The sequence below is a fragment of the Acanthopagrus latus genome, chromosome 17, assembly GCF_904848185.1.
Source record: "Acanthopagrus latus isolate v.2019 chromosome 17, fAcaLat1.1, whole genome shotgun sequence".
NCBI lineage: Eukaryota > Metazoa > Chordata > Actinopteri > Spariformes > Sparidae > Acanthopagrus > Acanthopagrus latus.
Window position 1 is genome coordinate 21685414 of NC_051055.1, and position 22574 is coordinate 21707987.

At 44.7% G+C, this 22574-nt stretch overlaps 1 protein-coding gene across 7 annotated transcripts in view; it reads left to right on the top strand.

Moving 5' to 3' along the window:
• The window catches only part of erfl1 (Ets2 repressor factor like 1), a 101679-nt gene that overhangs the window by 40340 nt on the left and 38765 nt on the right, over positions 1–22574 (top strand). For 6 of the 7 annotated variants that reach the window (XM_037074815.1, XM_037074814.1, XM_037074816.1 and 3 more), the window contains one exon: positions 19760–19971. The gene's annotated coding sequence lies outside the window, so the exon portion shown is untranslated. Of the gene's footprint in view, positions 1–3863; positions 3958–19759; positions 19972–22574 lie in introns of those variants that run through there. The other variant, XM_037074820.1, reaches the window with a different exon arrangement.

Genomic DNA, 22574 nt, shown 5'->3' on the forward strand with positions numbered 1-22574 from the left:
GATAGATAGATAGATAGATAGATAGATAGATAGATAGATAGATAGATAGATAGATAGATAGATAGATAGATAGATAGACTGCTGCTGTCGCTGCACCGCCACCAGTAGTATCTCTTCTTTCCTACCCCCTTTTCCCCTTCCTTCCATCTTCCCATTCTCTTTTATCAAGTCAACAGCCGTCTCCCCCTCCCCTCCTGCCTGCCCTTGCCTCCCTCCCTCCCTCCCTCTCCCCTCCCTCTCTCCCTCTCTCACTTCAATCTCAAGTGTTTTCAATTTTATTCTAGAGTGGAATTAACTACCCCCGATGTCAAATTGCCGACGAAATCGATAATAATATCTTTACAAAAGAGGATATTCCAGTCTCTCGCGTCGGCTTTTGAAAAATGGAAAATTTAGCCGAGATTGATTCATTAGTTGACACGTTATAGGACGGTATAAGTATTGATCGCGGCCTGTCATGTCCCATCTCGGCTAATCGAAGCTGAGGCGCTCTGTCGATGGGCGCATTTTTCATAATTCCGTCGCCGGGGAGAGAGACCAGCCGGCAGAGGCGACTGCAAGGCACAGAGAGAAAAAGAGGAGAGTATATGGGGGGCAGAAGAGGGAGAGACGGGGGGAGAGAGATGACTTGGGGGGGGGAATAGGTAGGGGGCAAAGAGTGGAAGAGTGAGAAATAGAGTGAAAAAGAGGCATGGGGTAAAAAAAAAAAAAAAAAAAAAAGAGGAGGTTTTGTGTGTCCGTGCGTGCGTGTATGCGTGCATGTGCGCGCATGTGTCCGTACAACATCTTCCCAGCCCAGAGAGGCCTCGGGGTGAGGCAGAGAGGGGAGCCACGGGGAGGAGAGGGTATGTTAATGGTGCAGGTATTGGGGCGTAGATAATTAATGCATTAACTAATTAAAGTCAAACGGGGGAGATAACGAGGTGGAGGGAAGTATGTAAGGGAAAAAAAGGGGGAAGAGACGGCGGGATGGAGGGAGGAGAATTAGGGCGACAACAGGGGAAGAATGGGTTTTAATAGCGAGCGAGGGAGACGCGAAGAGGTGTGGAGAGAAGAGAGAAAAAAAGGAGAGATGAGGGGGAGACCGAGAGGAGAGGAGAGGAGAGGAGGGGAGGGGGCGACTGGAGGAGGGGTGGGGAGGGTGAAATAAATAGAAATTGAATGGCCTGGGTGCGAGCAGAGAGAAGTTCTGAGGCGGAAAAAAATATAAAGAGGAGTGAGAGAAGACACAAACGACAATGATGGAGAAACTTTTGATAGTTGTGCAATTCGTTTGGAAAGTTGGCATTGGCGTGCTCAGGACTTATAAGTCCAACATAATGCCACTCCTCTGGCAGTCTTGTCACGAGTTGCTCAAATCCAGGGGCCCCTGTCAATCAACAAAAGGAGGTTGTTGCAGAGGAATGGAGTCTACCTGTTTGTCTTTGGGTCGAAAGTGTGAACACCCCCCCACCCCCCCAGACTCCATTGTTCCCAGAGCACCAGATTATAGGTCATCATATTGCACAGGGAGCCACACAGGTTTAGAGATAACTGCCACACACACAAAAGTTGCAGTCACTTACCTGCAGAAAAATCCTGCCAAAGGTTAAAAAGAAGCTAACAGTGTACTCTGGTAATACATGTGCACGTTTATCCTTTAGCTTGTCATATTCCACCAGTGATCCTAGAAGGGTTTTGCAAATAAAATGCCAAGAATTCAGTCATCCGCTATAAACTAAAGCCGTAAAAAGAAACACAGAGGCGAGAGGTTTTTCATGAGGGGGGCCAGTGGATCTGACAGGAGCTCATCCTTTAACCGTCATATAACCTCAAAGAACATGCCGTCAGTCGTGTTTCTTTAGTTTGGTTGGTTGCGATCTGCCCCTTTGCAACCCCTGTCAGTGCCCTGGGTCATCCACGGTGAAAGAAAGCAGTGCTATGGGGGGGAAACAATCCAGTAGGAAGCTCTCAGAGAATCACTGGATCCTCACAGCAGCTGTTAGCAGATGTTAATATTGTTTTTTTCTCTCTCTCTCTCTTGTACTCATGCTCTTTTTTTTTTTAAACACAGCACATTTTTTTTTAGGCGTCCTTTGTATAGGCCTGTTGTGTTGAAGAGCAGGCACCCAGATGTGCTGTAAATGACACACCGTTCACCAGAGTCCAGCTGTAGCCGGTGTGTGCTCCAGCAAACCTGAATCTCAATCTCATAATTGATTTTGATAAACTAACATGCATGGTGCGAGGAAGTCCTTTTGCACTGAGAGTAAATGGGAGTGTGTCCGAGAGGCCACCCCCACCTCTCCTACACCCACACACACACACCCACACACACACACACACACACACACACACACACCCCTCCCCAAATCAGCAATGATAAAAGTGGAGCTGAAATGGGTTGTGGGATGGAATCAAGAGAAATGAGATACACCAAATTAGAAGAGATTGGCCTGATGGACTTGGATTAGAAGGAAAAGAGGTGTATAGGGAGGGGATGACGAGAAAAGGAGGAGAGTGAGCGAGTGAGTGAGTGAGTGAGTGCATATGTGGAAGATGGGGAGGGATGGAGGAGGGCGGTGTTGGGGGGGGTCTCGGTACTTGGCAGTCTCTGGGTATCTCAGGTTCTCTCCGGCCGGGAAAGCGGTCGATATTTAATTGTTATTGCTAGCATGGAACGCACGGAAGCGGGGCCTGTACGAAAATTTCTCATTTATTTGGTATTCTTGTTTTCTCTCCTTTTCCTCCTTCCACCCGCCGCCTCTCTCTTTGCCGGGTGAGGTGGAGGAAAGTGAGGGGAGGTGTGTGTGTATGTGTGTGTGTGTGTGTGTGCTGGTGGTGCTGCTGGTGGTGCTGGTTGGGTGGTGGCGGTGGCGGGGGGGTTCTTGTGTGCGCACTCGGGGCAAATGGAGAAAGGGGATGAGATCCTTGGATGAAATCTGACGGGAGGGGGGGGGGTAAAACACCAGCGTCCTCCTCTCCCCAAGTTTAGTTTCTGTCCCCAGACACATCATATCCCCCCTCTGTCACAACCCGCCCCCCTCCTCCGTCTACCCCCACCTGTCCAAAATGAAAAATCCGTCATTTTCATCAAACGTCCCACCAAATATTATCTGCACTCCATTCCCAAAGATCGAATCTTATTTAGGGGGCGACGGGATTCGCCATCTGTTTTCAAATTTCATTCCTCCATGAACTTTATTTTTCCCCTCGACTTTGGACAAAATTATAACCCGATCGATCCGCTTTTCTGGCCACCACCCGTCTACATATATTTCCCCCCCTCTCTCTCGCGGGGTCTCCTCACTGTGCAGGTCAATTTTTTTTTCTGTCTCGCGGCCGCGGGAACACGTGCGCGGCTCAGTCTGCAGCTGATAGAAACTTAAACGCGGTCGGGGCTGATGTGAGGTGGAGGGTTCAGCCTCGGCAGCTTCTCGTCCTCCCCCCACCCATCCATCCACCTCTCTCTTTTTTTCTTCTCCTCTCTGCGCTCTCATCCCTCCCTGCGCCCGGATCTCTCTCTTCCCCCCCACAAACACCTGCCCAGTTCCTCCTCGCCTGACTCCTCTGGTCCCATCCCCTCTTGTAAACTTCCATCACCAATTTCGGACGGTAGGCGGAAGGAGTCTTCTTTTCTTTTTCTTTTTCTTTTTTTTTCTGTGCCTCTTAACTTTTTCTTGCTCCGAGGACAACTTTTTTTCTCTCGCTCGTTGCCCTGCGCGCTGCTTCCTCATCTCTCTCATCTTGATTTTTTTTTTTGTACTCCCCCCCACCCACCCACCTACCTATCCTCGCCCCCCTCTCACATTACGACTCATACATCATGCCAGTGTAACTCCTCATCAATGCAGGAGGACGGATGCGCGGTCCGATCTGTTAAATCGCTCAGATTACCATCAGTCCTCTGCGCACGTCGGCGAGGATTCAACCCAAGTGGGAGCTGCTGGTCAAGTCAATGAAGGCGCAGCGGTAAAGGTAAGCACCCCTACTTCCCTATTCTGTTACGGACAAGTGGCATTAATAATTGAGGAAAAACGCGTCAGGAATGAGGTTCTCGTGAGAAATATAATGCACTTTGGAAGAGCGGGGAAAAACACGCGCACCTCCTGCAGAAATTGATTGATGGAGGGGGCTGTGGACGTCCGTGCGCCGGAGAGTTGTCGAACAGCGCGCAGTACGGCTCTCTCCAAATGGATCGGCAACAAATCCCTAAAAGGCTTCTGCTGTAATGTGAAAAACGTGTTTGCGCGCTGCATCTGCGATTTAGACCCTATACTGCAGGCTGCAAGGGACCGAGGAGGGGAGAGGGGCTGATGTCGGACAAATGCGGGATGAGAAAGTCGAAGAGCGGTCGGGGGGAAGCGGAACACCAACTTGGGGAATTCACTTCCCCAAAAGTTGTTCCGAAACCACATCCGTGCACACGCGCCTGCGCAAAGTCATAGTTCAATACCCGATGCCTTGTAAGCTGGCTGTACTCTGACTTTGTGGATTAATACTAAAGTGACCACAGCCATTCAGCTAGAGTCTCATGTGCCTAGATAAACAAGAAGTTTAATTCCCAGTGAGTTAATTATTAACAGTAAATCATATTCTTACAGCTAAACCACAAGAATATGCGAGTTGCTTTACCAGCAGGAGCATGGCTCATCCTAACTGTGCAGCTTTCTATCACACATTATTAAACCGCTGAGCGAGAAAGCAAAAAATGTGGTCAGACTTAACTTGTTGATGCCGCGATGAAAGGGAATCAGCTTCTCCTGGTCCAGGAAGGTCTGCTCAGCTTCATTTTGTGTGATTATGAAGAGCTTCTCAAACAAAGACGATCAGAGAACTGAGACCTCAATCTTTGATGTGGAGCTAATAGACACATACTCTAGAGCTGCTGGCTTTGATACAGAACTGTGGACCGACTTTGTAAACTCATACACAGTTTTAAACATCGTTGCCAGCTTTATGTTATCCTCATGATTTCAGTTTCAAAAGGAGCCAGTGTGCTCAAGAGGTCAAGGTCACTTCAGGATACAAACACAGTCCTCGAGATTAACGTTTAGATATTTTAACACCATCAAGAATGTCAACAGTTTAGTTTCAGTGTGGTTTTCCACGATCACTGCCTGCTAGTGTATTTGATTTAACATTAATGCTTTTTTTTTTTTTTTAAACAGTTTATCACAAAACCAAAATTCTTAGATGTTGCCTTTATGGCACAAATTGAATATTGCACTGATGCTCACTGAACAAATATTGTTAAAGGTGTAAAACTACTTCTCACACTCTCTTCTGACATATAAGGCATCCAAAAACAAGCCCCCTCTGGATCCTCTCAGCATGACCTTTTCATTGATTTCAAGTTCATGTCACACAAGGTCAAAAACATCACTTGTAAATCCGAGGTGGCTCCAGCCGTTTCTCTCATTTATAGATCTGAATCCAACGTGCGACGTGAAATTATAGAGCTCTAAATGTGCGAGGAAATGAGAAACACCGTCCGCGTCTGTTTCAGCGATGCAGCTGCACAAAAATGACTGATGAGAAGTGTCATGTGGTGACGGCCTGGCACTGCTGCGGTTGTTAAATAGCATACATTTGATACAATAAAAAACGTAATCTGGGCGAAGTGGTGGGAGTGCTACATGTAAAAGGAGAGCATGATCTATCACTGGTAAGATATGAGAGAATAGATACATGTGTATTTTTCTGTCTTTGTGAATACGCTGACAAATGTGACTAAACACAACTATAAAGTTAATACACATGTGATTTTTAGCTCATCCTTTTAACGGTTATAGATGGATTATAGTTTTGAGTTTTATTTTATTTTTTTCCGCCTGTGTTTGGATGATTGAACTGAAACATTTCCTTTTCAAAAGCTGCAGCGAAATGTCAAGTACCATATCCACGTTTAATTATTACATTTGTTAAATACTTGTCATTAATCTACAATGCAACCTGTGAGCGGCCTGTGAAAATATTATTTTCTTTTTCCATAAATTCTAGAGAAACATCCTTTTTTTTCCAGTTTACGTCGTAAGTGTTTGCTTTCTTACAGCAAGTCAAACATTACAATAGATGCCAAAAGTGGTGGATATACTGTATTTTAGGATATACCCAAGCTGATAGTATCTCATTTATCTCATTGTGGCACAGACTGCGATGGTTAATATCTATCTACATTTTCACAAGATTTATACCCCTCTGACACTGGTTGAAAAAAACCCATGAACACACACTAGCATCTTGCCTTTGGCTCCAGTTGGAAAGGGTACAATCAGCATTCATTCCCAGTAGTCACAAGTGTTTATCGGCTTTGGCTCCGATTGGCAATCGTCCTTTTCTGGCGTAATGCTATGATGCACGTTAAAGTTCTGGACGTTGGCATCTATGTACTTCTCCAAATCTGTCTCTGTCTGTCCAGCGCTCGAGTCAGCGTTGAGTTTGAAAGAGAGACTGAGGGAATATATATTGGGAATATATATTTTTAAAAAAGTAACTGCTGCAACATTGTTGCTGGCGTCCCACTGTTTCCTGTTCTATTCGGGTTTGTGACAGCGAATGCAACACGCCAGAAAGACAACAGAAAGGCAGTCTTGTCCCCTGGTACTGGAGAAGAATGTTATCTGCCTATTTTAGTTTTTAAAAAAACACATATACTTGCTAATTTTGGTATAAAAATGATAATTGTTCAACCCTGAAATGCAGTGTTATTCTCCTTTAAGGAATTGGAATGAGTAAAGTAGCCTCACTAAGATAAGGCTGAATATCTCTCTTGGAGAGACTCTTCTTTTTGCTGACTGGGAAATGTTGGATTTCCTGTGGTCGAAGAACCTGGACTTACATCTAATCTTTAACAACAGCGCCCAACATGGGGAGAGTGACCCTGCCTGAGACTTCTGAAGTCTGAGTTCCTCCCTGGAGCTGCAGGGAGATGTTTCGCTCCCACTGCAGTCTTGATATGTGTTTTTTTCCTCCATGGCTGGAACCCCAGCAGTTCCTCCTGAAAGAACTTTTCCTATTGACACTGATAATGTGTTAATCAATACGGTAGTTTTGTGCTTATTCTAAACCACATTATATCCACACCCTCTGTATGAATCAAGGCTCGGTGAGGGCCCACTGCAAGGGAGCGTCCCTCCATTGATTAGGTATTAGCTTCAACACCTCTGACGCCCAGCCACTTGTTTGCAAACCGTGCTCTATTTCGGAGGTATTCAAACGATCGCTAAGCATGGGAGCCAATATTTATAGAGGCTTTAACAGGTTCATTATAGTCAGCGGGGATGGTTTCACCGAGGGATGACGCTCTCATAAAGGGCCTGACGGAGTATGTCCCCATCCACCGAGCGTTTGACAGTACAGTCAATGGCTCCAATCATTCCTCATCTGCTTTATGGCCACAGCGACGTTTATGGCTGTTATGGGGTTAAAATGAAAGCATTAATGGATGCGAAGGGCAGGGGCTCTATTCAGCAGGGTGCTGCATTTAATCAAGGGTCACTCTGTGTAAAGTCCTTAATCCACTTGCTGACAGTTAGTGCCACCCCAGGGTTTTGCTTGTATACACACACTGTTGCTTCGAGGGGGGCGACGGATGAAATGCACTAGTTTTATTTACTGAAATGAGACGGAAACAAAATCAACACACTCTTGGTCACTTGTTTTTAATTTATTAACATTTTGGTACCCAGTTGTCTGTCGTGTAAAGACTTGATGCAGCTGTTTGATGAAGATGTGTGGAGTAATATTTGATGAAGCATGCAACATTGTTCCTGTAAAATACCAACACAGTTTCAGAAACACATCATTTCTCGTGCCAAACCCAGATTTTTTTCTTCATGCTGGATTTTTTCTCAGCAGAGCTGCAATGGTTAGTTGATTAATTGAGTGAAAGAAAATGAATCTATGCAACTGTCGCTTAATTGTTACAGTCATTTTTCAAACAAAAATGTCAAACATTGGCTCTTAAATTGCAAAGAGTTACTGCTTTGCTTTGTCATGTATGACAGTAAATGTAGAGTCTTTGGGTTTTGGAATTTTTGACACTTTATATACTAAATGACAAGCCTATTATTTGTAAAAGAAAATGTAAAAAAAAAATCATTAGATGCAGCCTTATGGTACATGTCCACAGGATCTTTAGTTTACCCGTTTTTCATTCATTGGCTATGTAAGCAGCTGGGCAATACAGTCTGGTTGTGTACTGTTGCATTCAGAGAAACAGGTCATCGATTTGCCACCTCCTAATTTGGATGAAGTGGAAATTTGGCTATTTTATGCAATTGTATGGTGTCCTAGTTGTTGAGTTCAATTAGGACAGATTAAGTAACTGCAAGGCATTTTTCCTAACTAAAATGTCTTCAGAAACACATTTCCCTGAGCTATATCTCGTAACATCAAAGAAAGGGCAGCGGCCCCTCTGTGGCACTCGTCCAGTGAGACGTAGCCAGTAACTGTTGGTGTTGTTGACAGAGGGTGTAGCCCGTTTTGGTGAAGCATCCAATGCTCAAAATATCTCTGTGGACATGTGAGCATTACCTTTCAGTTTAGGGACTTTAAGCAGCAACCGTTGAAGGGCCGGCTATGGTTTACGAGACAGAAACCATTTCACTTTGCAAATGCGCGATTCGATCTCGATACTTACTGACGATGTAAACCAACTGTCTGCCATGGAGGATCGACTGGTGTGCTGTCCTCAGCAATACGTCATAAGTTGTTGCTTAGTGATACGTGTTTTCCACTACCACGGCAACCCACCGTCCCACCCAAGTCGCCATGTTATTCCTACATGCGCTCTTGTTTTTGCACTCCATCAGGCATAGCATACTCACTTTACAGTGTGATGACATGCAAGCAGTGCTAAAAGGTAGCTTCTCCTTTCTGCATCTGATTCCAGTGTGTTTGTCCAAATTTAAGCTTCCGAGCTCGCGTCCACTCATTACTCTCTCCTTCCTCTTCCAAATCATCATTATTCTCTTGCACTCCTCAGTGCCTCCTTCAGCCCTGTTGAGCTTCTGTTTGAATTGTCTCCCTTGCTCAAACTGCCTATTTGTGCTCCCCACTTTCTTTTTGTTACCTTCCCATCTTCCGCTCCACCCAAAGCAGCTTTCCTTTAAGACGGCGTGCCCCTGTTTTGGAGTCGCTGACCCTCCTCGGCTCTCTCCTCTCCCTACCGTCTCCCACTTAACCCCATATTTCACAGCTGAACTACGGCTAATTTCCCCCCAGTCCTCAGAACAGCGCTCTCTCTACTGCTGGAGCACGCTTAATTACCCACAATTAAAGCCAAACGCTAACGAGAAAATTGCTCTGTTATGAAATTACTTCAAAAGGACTAGAGTAAGTAGAATGGATTGGAGGAAAAGTTGGGTATAGCCTCGGGTGGCAGGGAAGAGCTTCTGTGCTGTGTTTCCCCCTCAAGCCGTCTCAGTGGAAGGCAGTAAGCAAAGACTCCGTTGGCAACACCCAAAGCTGTAGATTATAATATTCAACAGCTCGACTCAAGTGTTGGTACTGAGAAAGCACAAGTGTTCACTTTAGTAATGGAAGGGTGGATGTTGGAAAGCTTTGTCGTGAAAGGGGAGACGACTTTGGTCTTTTACTCACAGCAGCACGTAGTGTGTGATGTATGTCGTTATATGTGCCTCACATACAGAACTATATGTTGCATTATGTCTCAAGCCTAAAGAGATATAATGTGCAGCCACTGGAGCTGGTGTGACCAATTTTCAAATAGATTGCCTGCACTCTGTATGATAAGAAATTATGTCTGTTCTCTGAGCTGATGCTGAGCTGACGCTTATTACATTTCATGTAATGATAGTGGCAAACTGTAATTGCTGTACATGCTATGGTCTTTACTGACTTTCTTTACAAAGAGAGGTCACACCTGCTGGTGATATATTTCTGATAAAGCACGAACAATATTGCTTAATCAGGTGAGTTTCGCTTTCAAGTGACCATAGCGTTCGAAACCCCCCCAAAAGAGCATTTTGGCATTTAACGATTCATACGTATCCTATCAACAATTCTACGATACGCTGACTTTTCACATCTGGAGACAGAAGTGATGGTGGCAAGGTGAGGCGGCCCAGCAAGAGACCACCGTTCTTGACCACTTTGAGACCGCTGTTCACTTTTCGGGGCATTTTATAGATGCGTTTGTCACGACACAACTGGGTATTGAACCCGTCAAAAGACCTATTCCCAACTTTAACCAACCGTTATTGTGCCTAAACCTAACTGGACCTTAAGCTTAATGTTTTCACAACATAAAGTTGAAATTTTAGAATATGATTAAATGTGAATTTTCAACGTGTTAGCACTTTGCAACTGCATCCCCAAGTTAAATATTGACTATCATTTAAGTCTATAAAAAAACACAACAACACAAAAACCCAAAACAACGGTCATATCTGGTGATGTAAAACATTTTGTTTTCATTGGCCCACGTTATCTGTCTCTGAAATCTGCACCATTCCGTTCCAATATGGTGGAGGTGAGCACTCACAGCATCAGAAATTACTTTTAGCCAGACTAAGGATCTACTGTCATGCTAGTGTGGATGCTACCGTTACCATTGAAAAAAATCATAATGCTAACATGCTGTTTACCACTAAATTACAATACCTGAAGCTAATAGATATGTCATCAGTTTTGCAAATATTTTTTCCTAAAAAATCTGTCGACCTGATGATGGTGACAGATAAAAAGTTATAGAGCCGCTGTTTTGGCTCTCAGGGGATCATTCGTCAGAAATATAATATAATATTTACAATTATATTATTATAACACCTGAAACTAAGACGTGTTTCCTCTTCCACCACATCTGCCATGTTGCACCACCAAGTTTTTGCAGTACACACAACGGACCATCCAACTTGCTCCGGAGAGGGTATTTTGCTTTTTTATGCATTTTGAATCGAGATGAAGGATTGCCATACACCGCTAGACTCCTCTAAATCCTACTCACTGGACTTTCAAGGGATCAGCAAAGTAATTACAGTTCAGTGTCATCCTCATGGAGATGCAAGGGGAAAACTCAAAGAGTCCCTAAAGCATTATCCCATGGGGACAATAAAGAGCTGTTCAAAATGTCCTGGCTGTCCATTCAAAAATAGTTTTGATGTTTAAGTCTACACCAAAGTTGTTGACTGACCCAACAACAAAGAGCAATGCTGACAGCATGGCTAAAAAGAGACGCTGATGTTGAATTTTACAGCTTCCACTTTTTATTGCCGTGGGCGCCACAGTTGAAATTCCGTTCACCTCCATAGTGTTGGAGTGGAAGCAGAGATCTCAGCTACATTTTATCTCAAAGTGTGGCCACGTAGATCAAACATCTGCATAGGTTCCACCAGAGGCAAGGGAGAATATGTGTATTTGTAATTTGTGTGAACCAACATTTCAGATCATTTGTTTGTAGGTTGCTACACATGAAAACACTTGATCTCAGATAGCAAAACAAAAAAAAAAATGGCTGATTGTTGTCACCAGAACAAACGCTCCTACGTTTAATAAGATTACACCGTGATCATGAACACATTCTTGTAACATAACAGCATTATCTCACTGCTGGAACAGTCTCACGGTAGCCGCCACCGCCGCCACCGAGCTGAATTGAGACACCCAGATGTTGGAGTGTATCCGCCACAATATACCTGGCCACAAACCCCATTCCCTGTCACAGAGGAATGAGCCATACCGCTGCCTTCCCCCCTCCCCTCCCCTCGACCTCCCAACCCAATCCAATCTACAGCCGGCAACATGAAACAAATAAACACTAATTCGGATTATTTACGTCCAGTTTACACCACATGACGCGAGGTATGAGAGGGAGGGAAAAAAAGAGCTATATGGTGGGTGGATAATTGTAACAGTGGTGGTAATAAGTGCAGCGGCTACAGTGATAACAATTAGATTTGATTTCATTTGAGAATGCCTCCACAGCTGCTCCCCACTCACCCCCTTAACCCCCTTCTTCCCCCTTTCCCCTCCCCCCTCCCCTCGCTCCTCTCCCCCTAGATTAAAGTGGGTGTGTTAATTCCGTGGTGTAGCGATCGAACAGCTCTGGCAACAATGGGAAATGGGCTATTGATCAGAACAGCTCAGATTAAGACTAGGCAGTGGAGCTCTTTCTTGCTCTCTTTCCCCTCCTTTTCTCTCCATTTCCCACCTTCTTCTGCCTGTCTTCCTGTCTGTCCTGCTTGTGTCATCTCCCCCCCCCCCGTGCTCCTCTCTCCTCTCTCGCTCTTGTCTTTCACACCCACAAAGGAGAAGAAACTGTTTGCATGTATAAGAGAGTCTAAGAGTCTATGAGGATTTCCTTGTCCTTCCTCGCTGTCCCTCCTCTCTTGCTTCCCTCTCCTGATTTCCCCGCAGACACGCAACCTCCCCTGCTCTCTCGGAAACGCAATACTTTAGCTATATCGAATCGAAAAGATGCACAGAAACTAACAAATATACAGTCGCATCAAGCAGAAATATATAATGCACACAGCGTGAGGCTTTTTACAGTTCTCTCAGCGGCGTTTTGACGCCCGCTCACGTGAAATTTTCCATCAATCCGTCACACAAGTGACTCTGTGTTGTGCCACAATTAAAATCTGCCCTATCAGGACAGCTCACATACCAAAATTAGCTGTCATGATCGGGGCCGCGGGACAGAACACATTGGATTTGCATTGAATAGACATAAAACATACCAAATGTGAGGAGACAGCAAATCCATACAGTGAAAAGTGAGCTAAGAATCCCCTGCTCTACTTATATTAATTAACTCAGTCAATGTGGATGTGATAGGTCAGTTATTCATCCTCTTCCAGTGCCTCCCCACTCTGTCACATATACCTCCCAGGTGTCAGGGGCTCAGACGCTCCAGCTGCTGAGCAGGGATCAGCAAGAGGGGGGGAAAAAAAAAAACACACCCCGCGGTGGATGTTAGACTGAGCTGGTCTGAGATCAGTGGTTAGAGGTTACTGGCATGTTTTGGTCCGTCTGCTATTTTTTTTTTTCCTTTCTTGCCCTCTTCAGATTTTAGAGGTTACATGCACGCAGGGAACAGACACTGCATACATGTACGAATACTGACGTGCACCGGCAACACACACATACACACACACACCAATGGTCACATCAATATTGCCATGACCCTCAGGGGATTCGCAGTATTGGCAAAGCTTTCATCTGCTGAGTGTGTGAGTGTCTGATACTCCCTGCGCTTCACACACGCAGGCCTGATGTACAGTAAAGATGAAATACACCCAAACAAATACTCCCCAGTTGTGGCTTTTTCTGTAGATTTGAGGCCAAAATTCCGAGTATGGAGTTGGGCAAGTGTCAGCAGGAGGTTTTGGCAAGCAGCAATAGAAGGCTGAGATGAGCCGACACTAGAGGGCGATAAAGAGGCGCATGAGTGTGTGATGATGTATGGCTGTGGCTGTGACCATGGCCATGTTGAGCCAACACTGATCCATACATTTTCATTTTTGGCACCCAAGAGTGTTAGTTGTAGTAGTTCTTATAGCCGCTTTAAGCTTGAAACGCAGCTGTGTTAAACATGAGAAATGCAAGAGACTGAAGAGTGCGTTGTCCTTTTGTGAAAATGATAGTCACAATTCATTGCTCCATATTCATTTTAGGAGCGGAAGAACACTATCGCCACAGCTTGGAAAAAAAAGGGAAACTGAACATATAATCGACAGATCAAAACAGAAAAACTAGTGTGTCCAAGTAGCCTTATATTCATTATCAAGCATTCCAAATGTGAACAGTATTGGTGCAGCAACCACTCAGAGCCTCCTACTAGAAAAGTACAATGGAACCCCACTCAAGCAACTTGTAAACTCGGGCCACACAACAACAGCAGTTATGCCGTATAATGAGATATATAATGGTGTCTGCTACCTTATGTGTCGGTTTCCTCCTCTGTTTTGTTGATAATCCACAGAGGCTGACCTGCAGAGGGTTCAGTTCTGTGTTCATTTGCCAAAAAGACATGATTTTGTGATGGTCAGCTGAGATTTTGTGTTACTTTTTGCGTCTTGCACCTGGAACGCCTTTGGAAGTTTCAACTACGAACTTCCAACCTTTGAGCGCAGCAGGAATCAGGAATGGGCGTGGAGCAAATACCACGACATTACTGACTCCTGCCGACTGATCATTTTCTTGATTAGCTCCTCGAGCGTTTTTAAAGAAGTTGCTGTTTTTAGCCAACAGTCAGCCCCAAACCCATGGATAATCTATTCAAAATGACAGAAAGGAACAGTAGACTCTTAGATCTGACACGTTCAAAAGACAGTGTTTGGCATTTAAAGGAAAAATCTGCTTTTTTGACTCAGCTCTATTTTCAGTCAACACAGTGACAAAATACTAATTGTTGCCATGTTATTTCCACTCGCTACGAGACACAACAAAACATTTTCGCCTCCAAAAAACTACTTTTTACTCGGTGTGACCCCCTTAACCTATGTAGTGGTGGGTGAGGACATGTGATGTTAGCAATACAAGAATTTGACCTTATTCCACTCTCAGAGTAACTACCAGCAGAGAGCACAGCATCCTGTTTTCCTTTCCTTTCCTTTCCTTTCCTTTCCTTTCCTTTCCTTTCCTTTCCTTTCCTTTCCTTTCCTTTCCTTTCCTCTCCTCTCCTCTCCTCTCCTCTCCTCTCCTCTCCTCTCCTCTGTCATAGACTCCGGCTCTCTGCGCTCAAGTGAGTTCCATAGGTTTACCTAATTGATTATTAAGTTGCTGATTGGAGATCAATTAAATAATTAAAGTTTGTTAAGGGCAGGGTCGATTTACTGGCATGGGAGCCAGGGCATGCTCTCCCCCACTGTGTGTGTGTGTGTGTGTGTGTGTGTGTGTGTGTGTGTGTGATTCCATCTATGCAGACGGTTGATAGAAGTGATGCTATTGAGTTGAAGATAATGTGTTTCATCGTGATGTGGGTTTGGCTGCAGGGAAATTGCTGATAAAAACAGTGAATTTCTTCTTCTACTAAAGCCAGACTGACAGGCAAGAGCTCGACCTTTGGTGAGTGGCGTATGAGGTTTTTTCCTTTATATTCATGGAAGGAGAAGAAAATATTGTGGCTTCACACTCCGCGTAAAGATAGGAAATAGCAGTGATTCCTCCAGTGTCCAACTCCAATCCAGATTTTTTTTTTGGGGGGGGTTGGGGGGGGTTGGAGGGGTTTTAGCTGGAGATTTTCTGACAGAGGAAACACAGTGAGGCACAATGAATCCCAGCTGCAGCTCCTTCAAGTGACCACTTTTCATTGTTTGTTTGTGGGAATTGCTGTGTGACTCAAGTTGAGCAACTTTTTCGGGGGTCAACACTGTTGATGAACAGTTTGACTCCTTGGTGGCCGAGAGGTTGAGACGGAGGGGATGGAGAGGCTCCTTCTGTAGGCGGCACAGAGAGCCCTGAAAGGAGAAAACACACACTACAGTCCGCATACACACACACACACACACACACACACACACACACACACACACACACACACACACCTCATATATGAGACACAGGAGCGGAAACGGGTCGAATCCTACTTCAAATTCTCTTTCCTCTCGGCTTGTCGACCGGGGAAAACAAACCGACCCGAGGCACAGCGAATGGGGATTTACTAATTAACTACTTACACACACACACACACACACATACACACACACGCGGAAAGAGAGAGAGAGAGTGAGAGAGAGAGAGAGAGAGAGAGAGAGAGATGGAGACAGTGTGTGTGTGTGTGTGTGAGAGAGAGAGAGACAGAGAGAGAGAGATGCACACCTCCTCTCCTCTCCTCTCCTCCCTCCTCCTCCTCCTCCTCCTCCCCCTGCTCCCCTCCCCTCCCTCTGCTCTCCTCCCCGGGTTCAGGTTGGTAGTAGTGCTGCCTCTCCGGTCGCTCGCTCGCTCGCTGCGCCGTCAGAGTGAATGCGTGTGGATAGACTGGTCGCACTTCAGCCGGCGAGAGCTTTAACGCCACTTCCCGAGAATTAAAAAAACAAAAAACAAAAAAAAACAAAACGGAGGTATGTTGTCCTCTTTGGACATTTTTATTACACATAACACTTACCTTTATTTTCTGTTAGAAATGTGTGATTTGTTTTGGGGTTGTGATTTTTTTTTTCTTCTTCTCTTCTCGAGGAGAAAAGTTGTGTTTGTGTTTGCTCGAGTGAGCGTGTTTGAAACGTGTCGCGACAGATCTGCGCTGCGGATTATTGTTGTTGTTGATCATTTATTTAAAAAAAAAATGTTATTATAGATTAATAGAATTGTTGTGCTTGTTTTACGACCAGTTTGAGTTGGGTTGAACGTGTGCAGCAACAACAAGCAAAAAGTTGAACCGTGCGTAATTTACGCAGGCGAGCTTGGATTGTTCTGCACGGGGACTATGAAAGTTTTAATCTTTTTTTTTTTTTCTTTTTTTTTGGCGAGCTCACACAGCAGGAGAAGGGAGAGTACATATTCCGGTTTTTTTTTTGGCTTGCATGTGTGCAGGTGTGAGAGTCCCGGCTACACCGGAGCACCGCTTTGATGCGTTCAGCTGCCGGCGTTGGCCCGGATTAGCCTTTAAGTGTCTCTATTTGTTAAAGCGTCCAGCTCTCACCTCCTCACCGCCGTATCAATCAGTCAATTAAACAGCCACTCACACACGGAGAGCGCTCTCTCTCTCTCTCTCTTTCTCTTTCTCTCTCTCTCTCTCTCCCTCGCTCTCCCTCTCCTTCCACGTGCGTGCGTGCTTGTGTGTGTGTGTGTGTTTGTGTGTGACCCCTTTTAATTTACCTTTATAAATATGTTAGAAAGTGTGTGATGTTCACGCTCGGGTGCATTGTGTGTGTGTGTGTGTGTGTGTGTGTGTGTGTGTTTGCGTGTGCGTCACGCTGCTCCTTCTCTCCCCTCTCTCTCTTTGAGCCGTCCTCCCCACCTGATAACATTTTTTGGTTTATCTTCTTTTTTTCTTAATTAATTGGCTGCTTGATTAATTAGTTCTTTTCTTTCAGGTTGTTTTTTAGGAGTCAATTTCAAGTCCACGGACAGCCTGACTTTTTTTCTGTTTTTCAAGAATGTTCTCGCCTTCTAGACACATTTTGTTTTTTGATTTTTCAAGTTTATATTCCCCTCTCAACTCCGTCTAAAAAAAAAAAAAAAAAAACCGAGCAGCATCAACTCGTGGACCGTCTGTGACCACCGCGTTCAATGTGTTCACCAAAGAAAAATGCCGAAGTTTACACTATCAGGAGTGAAGCCGGCGATTTGGGTGTTTTTCACACTCGCATGGGAGTTTGTTTCAGAAGTGGGCGCGTCGATACGGCGCGGAGCCGAACTTGAAGAAGTAAAAAAAAAAAGAAAAAAAAAAGATATATATTTGGAATAATCTTTATGTGAATTCGCTGGTTTTCTCCCTCAGATTTTTCTTCTCTTTTTAGGTGTTTACCCCTTTACAACTTTGATGCATATTTATGCGCGCCGTGGGTGCGCTCCATCAATTATTTGTGCCGGTATATTTCCAGATAAACAGTGTTTGTAAATCAATACATGCATGTAACTATTGCAGATTAAGAGATCGATCAATGGATCCACCCTAACCCCGACCAATGTTGTTTTTCTGCCGTCAATTATTCACTGCGAACTTTTTTTTTTTTTTTACACAGCTCAGTCTACCTCCACAAAGTTTTATAGCCCGAGTGTGTGTGTGTGTGTGTACGTGCATGAGTGTGCGTGTGAGAGAGGATTTAATTGAGGAAGCTTTAATTTAATTTTCAGTTGCCAACAAATTAATTGAATATAAATAATAATATTATTAATAGTATTGATAATAATAATAACAATAATAATAATGGTAATAATAATAATAATTATTATTATTAATAATAATAATAATAATAATGATAAACAGGAAATTAAATGAAATAACAGTCAGATTTTATACTCTTCGTTTTAGCTGTTTCCAACTTTCCACCACCCGCTCCAGCTTCTCTCCATCCTGCTTGTGTTTTTCTGTGTGTGAACTTTTCAGGCCAACGTGTTGACTCTTCCTCTTCCTCTTCCTCTTCCTCTCTGCAGTCCCGTCTCTCAGATCAGGCCGATTAATTGGATTATTTCCCCGCTTTCGTGCGTCTCCTCGCCGGCCCCCTTCTCATCCGTCTCCGCCGCTGTCAATACTTGGTGGAAATATTTCCGGCATTAATGGCATTTGGGGAAATTTCTCGCCACGTCACTCACCCTCCCCTCCTTCATCCCTCTTCACCTCTGCGCGGGCCGACTTTGCAACTCGTTCAGCTATTTTATTTTTTCTTTTATGACATCAGCGCTTAAAGGTTTACTGTACTGTGCAGGCGGATATTATTAACATCTCTAATATTATAATATATTAATCTAATAATGATAATTTTGAAAATCGATTGCAGCGTGCTCTCATTTAACATTTTTCGTTTCGAATTATTATTTTCGTATCGAACGAATAATCTGCACCCAGGAGTGTGTTTCTCAAAACCTCCTGGTTTGAACTTGAAACTCCTCACTGTTTTCTCTTTATTTTCGATCGTGATATTATATTATCCTTCGAATGTCTGCTTGATTAAATTGGCACAGATTGAATTCAACCTTAAAAGAATTGAAAATGTTCCACTAATTCACTGCTATCCTGTGCGTAATTCACCCGCCGCCATTTCAACTCAGAAAATATAAATATTACAGGTTTTTTAAGCCTCTCCTCTTTTATTTTGCTTTATTTGTAGAGGATTGATGTTATTATCTTGATTTAAATTCTTAATTTTTTTAGGAGTTCCCTGCGTTTGTTTCATGTCGAGTTAAAAAAATAAAGAAGAAGACGAAGAAGCTCAGAATCAGACTTAGTTTTCGGGTTATACTCGTGATTCCTCGATGAGGAATTAATATTTCTGAGATAGCCTCCCTTCCCATTTTTTCTCTTTTCTTCAATCCTTTTTCCTCTTTTGGAAACAGACTATCGGCTTTCTTTTATTCATCAAGGCAGTCGACCTATGGGGGCTCTCACCTCTCTCCTCATCTCCATCTTGTTCGGAAGAGAAACTTCTGACAGGTGCGCGAGAGGCGGGTTTTGATTTTTTAAAAATGCTCTCATCCTTAATGTGTTGTCATCTGGAAAGCAATTTCGTATGATCAAAGTGCGGCTAGTTAGTGCGGTCAATATCCTTTCCAGCAAGCTTCTCAGATATCGATAACGAGACAGCAGCAGAGCCTCGCAGTGAAGCTGCGTTCAGGGCCTCTGTATCCGCTCTGTGCGCCGATAAAACCCGGAGACATCCCGTGCGTAAGAAAAGAGCTATAACCTCAGATACACATTTCAGAGGGCTTCAATATGAATGTAATTATATAATTGTAACTCACTTTGGGGATTTTGCTGAAATATTGAAGAGGAAGAGGAGAAATACCAACAGTTTGCGATAAGGTCGTTCCCCAAATTAGCGCGCAAAAGGCGCATGTTTAAGTCATAAAAAGGGATATTATATTTATCTTTTTCTCATCTCTTCCTCCCCCTCGCTGTCTCCGCTACTGAATGACAGTAAAGAGTAAATAAGGTGATTGATCTGTGGTCTTTGGGGCAGCAAGTTTTCCTGCGGGAGAACAGCACGACACAAGCCCCGGGATCGGCTCCACTCAGCTGGACCAAAACCGTCACCGCACCCAAAGTTTACTCACTGATCATTTGACTGCAAGTCCGAATTTACACACAGACTTCTAATGACAGTCTGATGACATGTAATTTATAATCTCTTGTCTTTTTTTGTTGTTTTTTTAGTGACGCCTTCGTGCAGTGCGACAGCGGCACTTTCCCCCCCTCTCGCCGCCTCTTCCTCTTCTTCCTCCTCCTCCTCCTCCCTCCCGGGTCGAGACGAGCGCAGCGGCGGAAAAAAAAAAAAGAAAGAAAGAAAACTTCAGTCCAGCCCGAGAGACGGTGATCGGGCTTCGGCCTCAGGTGTATCTCTGAGGCGGGGCGACGCGGAAGTCCAGGTGGGTGAACTTCCTCCTCCTCCTCCTCCTCCTCCTCCTCATCCTCACCCTGTCGAGTCTCTCTGTACTTTTCCTCGCTGCTTTTCTCATTAGCTCGACTTTCATTTGTCTTTTAAAACGAGGCTCGTTAATTGCGCCCAAAACACAAAACAAATAAAAAACACAATGTTCACAGAAGTCACTTTAGGTCAAAATGTTTTTTTGTTTTTTTTTGTCAGGTGTTATTGATTTAAAGCTGAAGAACAAAATGTGCCCACTTGGAGATGAAAAACTGGGACACTTGTTTTTGTTTATTTTTTTTTATTTTTATTTTTTTATTGTTGTATTGTTTAATTCTAAAGCGATATTCCTGCCTGATATGAAGTCTCTGAGAGTCTCTCTCAGCGTCACAGATCACAAACAGACATTTTGATTTAGGTGCAGCTTCAGTTTTGAACGCTGCAAGATGTCTCTCTTTCTTTGGGCTCTTGGACCAGTTTTGCATTTGAGGTTTTTCTGTTGTGCCTCATTCATTTATTTATTTATTTCGCTTTTGAAAATGTGTCGGCGCTGAAGCAACACAGTCTTGTCTGGGAATAATCAAAGGTGTCGAATGCGCCATGCCATCGCCTTCGGCCATTACCGATCACATGCAGCATTCTCCTCCAGCCAGAGCACTTCCTCCGGCTCCTCTGCTCCCCCTTAATTCTTCCTGTCTGATATTAGCCCCTTAGCGCACCTTAACATTTCTGTTTCATTATTCATTATTCAACACGCATTGCTGTTTGGTTGTAGACACACGTCTACCTGTTACACTCCGAGCCTATAGGGCAATTGAAGGACTCCTCCTGTATCTTTCTCATCATCTCCAAGCCGCTGTCCTGCTCTCCCCCCCTCCCCCTCCCTCCCTCTTTCCCGTGGCCCTCGCACCCCTGTTGTCTCCCGCTGCCACACCTGGTAACTACAAACTTGTACACAATAATAACAGCCAGATGTACCCATCTATCTCTCTATCTAGCCTGTCGGCAGTTAGTGGAGTGGCTGAGAGACTCGCAGGCGTGAAAGGTCAGTTAATCAATGGCGCACAATTTGACAAATCCCAGCGACTCTTATCATCCTCACGGGCGTTTAGGGCCGAAAGGAGGACCACCGAGATAAATGCTTAATCCTGACTGCACTGTGTGAGAGAGAGGGAGTGAGAGAGGACATATACAGAAGCGCTGTGAAGCAGATGGACATGCATGGGTCGGGAGGCGGTGGTCGTGGCGGTGGCAGTGGGGGGATTTGGAAGAGTTGGCCAGTGGAGAGAAACGTGGAAGTGGCTCAGAACGAAACTGGAAGGTGCCCGCATATGGAAATTCCAGGTTTAGCCTTTGTCACAATAATAAAAGAATGAAAAAAGAAGAAAGAACAGGCGACTATGTGGCTCTGAGATCATCAAAATTCGCCCCAGGCTGGACAGGCCACGCAGGCGCCTTGCGGGCTGACATAGTAATCCTGGCTCACTCTCGGTTATGGCCCTGCTGCTGTGTGTAAAGTTGAGAAAAACCTGAGGAAAACAAAGGTGTATGAGTGGTCGAATTCTCCCGTGGCATGTTAGCCCGCCTGCAGCAGTGTGCAACCAAGAGGAAAATGAGCTTTTGTCCACAAGGCTGGCCTCTTTTTTTTTCCCTCAGTTTTTTTTTTTTTTTCTAACTGCAGGGGTTTGGGAGGTGGCACAGTCTCTTTGCCCTTACACCCTTAACAAGGATCACCCCAGTATGACACGGCGGCAGTTGTTTGTATTGAGCTGTAATGCACTTTGTGTTTTCTTGTCGTGGTTTTCCAGGCAGAAATGATGTCATCGCCACCAAAACTGATGTTTTTGAACGCGGCCCGCGTGCACTTTCCCTCTCACTCAAGGTGCCAGTGAACTGCTTGGGCAATCACACAGACAGACGCTCATGTCCTTTATCTCCATCTCAATACGAGCTCAATGTAATTCGATTGAGATTAGTTGCACTGGCATGACAGCAGATCCCTAGTATTGCCAAAGCACTTAGGAGGCAATGACAGGACCACATCGACATCTGCTAACACATACGCGCACAACAGCCTGCGACTGGCCAAGCTTGTTGTAGGGGGAGAGAAAAACTCAGAGGGGAGAGAGACAGACAAAGTGGAGGATGGAGAGGCGGAGTGACAGCCGAGTCAAAGAGGTTTTGCCGAAAAATCTCGGGACGCCAAAGTTGAAGGATGATAGAAAGTTGTCGAGAGAGTGCGAGGAGAAGGGCCGAAGAATGATGAAGGGACCCGGATGACGAGTAGAGCTGAAGCATGACAGAGTGCGTCCAAAAAAAAAAATGAAAGAATGATTGACTCACATGGGGGGGTGGGGGGGTGGAGAAAGGAGGAGGCAGAGTAGGTGACGGAGAGCAAAGCAAAGTGAAAAAGGTGACGCCGAAAGAGGAGGGGAGCGACGGAGTGAGCGGGGACGCGAGAAAGAGAGGACGAGGGATAAAGAGAGCGAGGGAGGATAAAATGTTTAAGAGTGATGTACGAGAAGAGGGGAGAGGAAGAGATTTACTAGAAGAGAGATTAAGTCAAGTTGTCCCCGGTCAGTCATTAATCCGATTTAAGAGCAA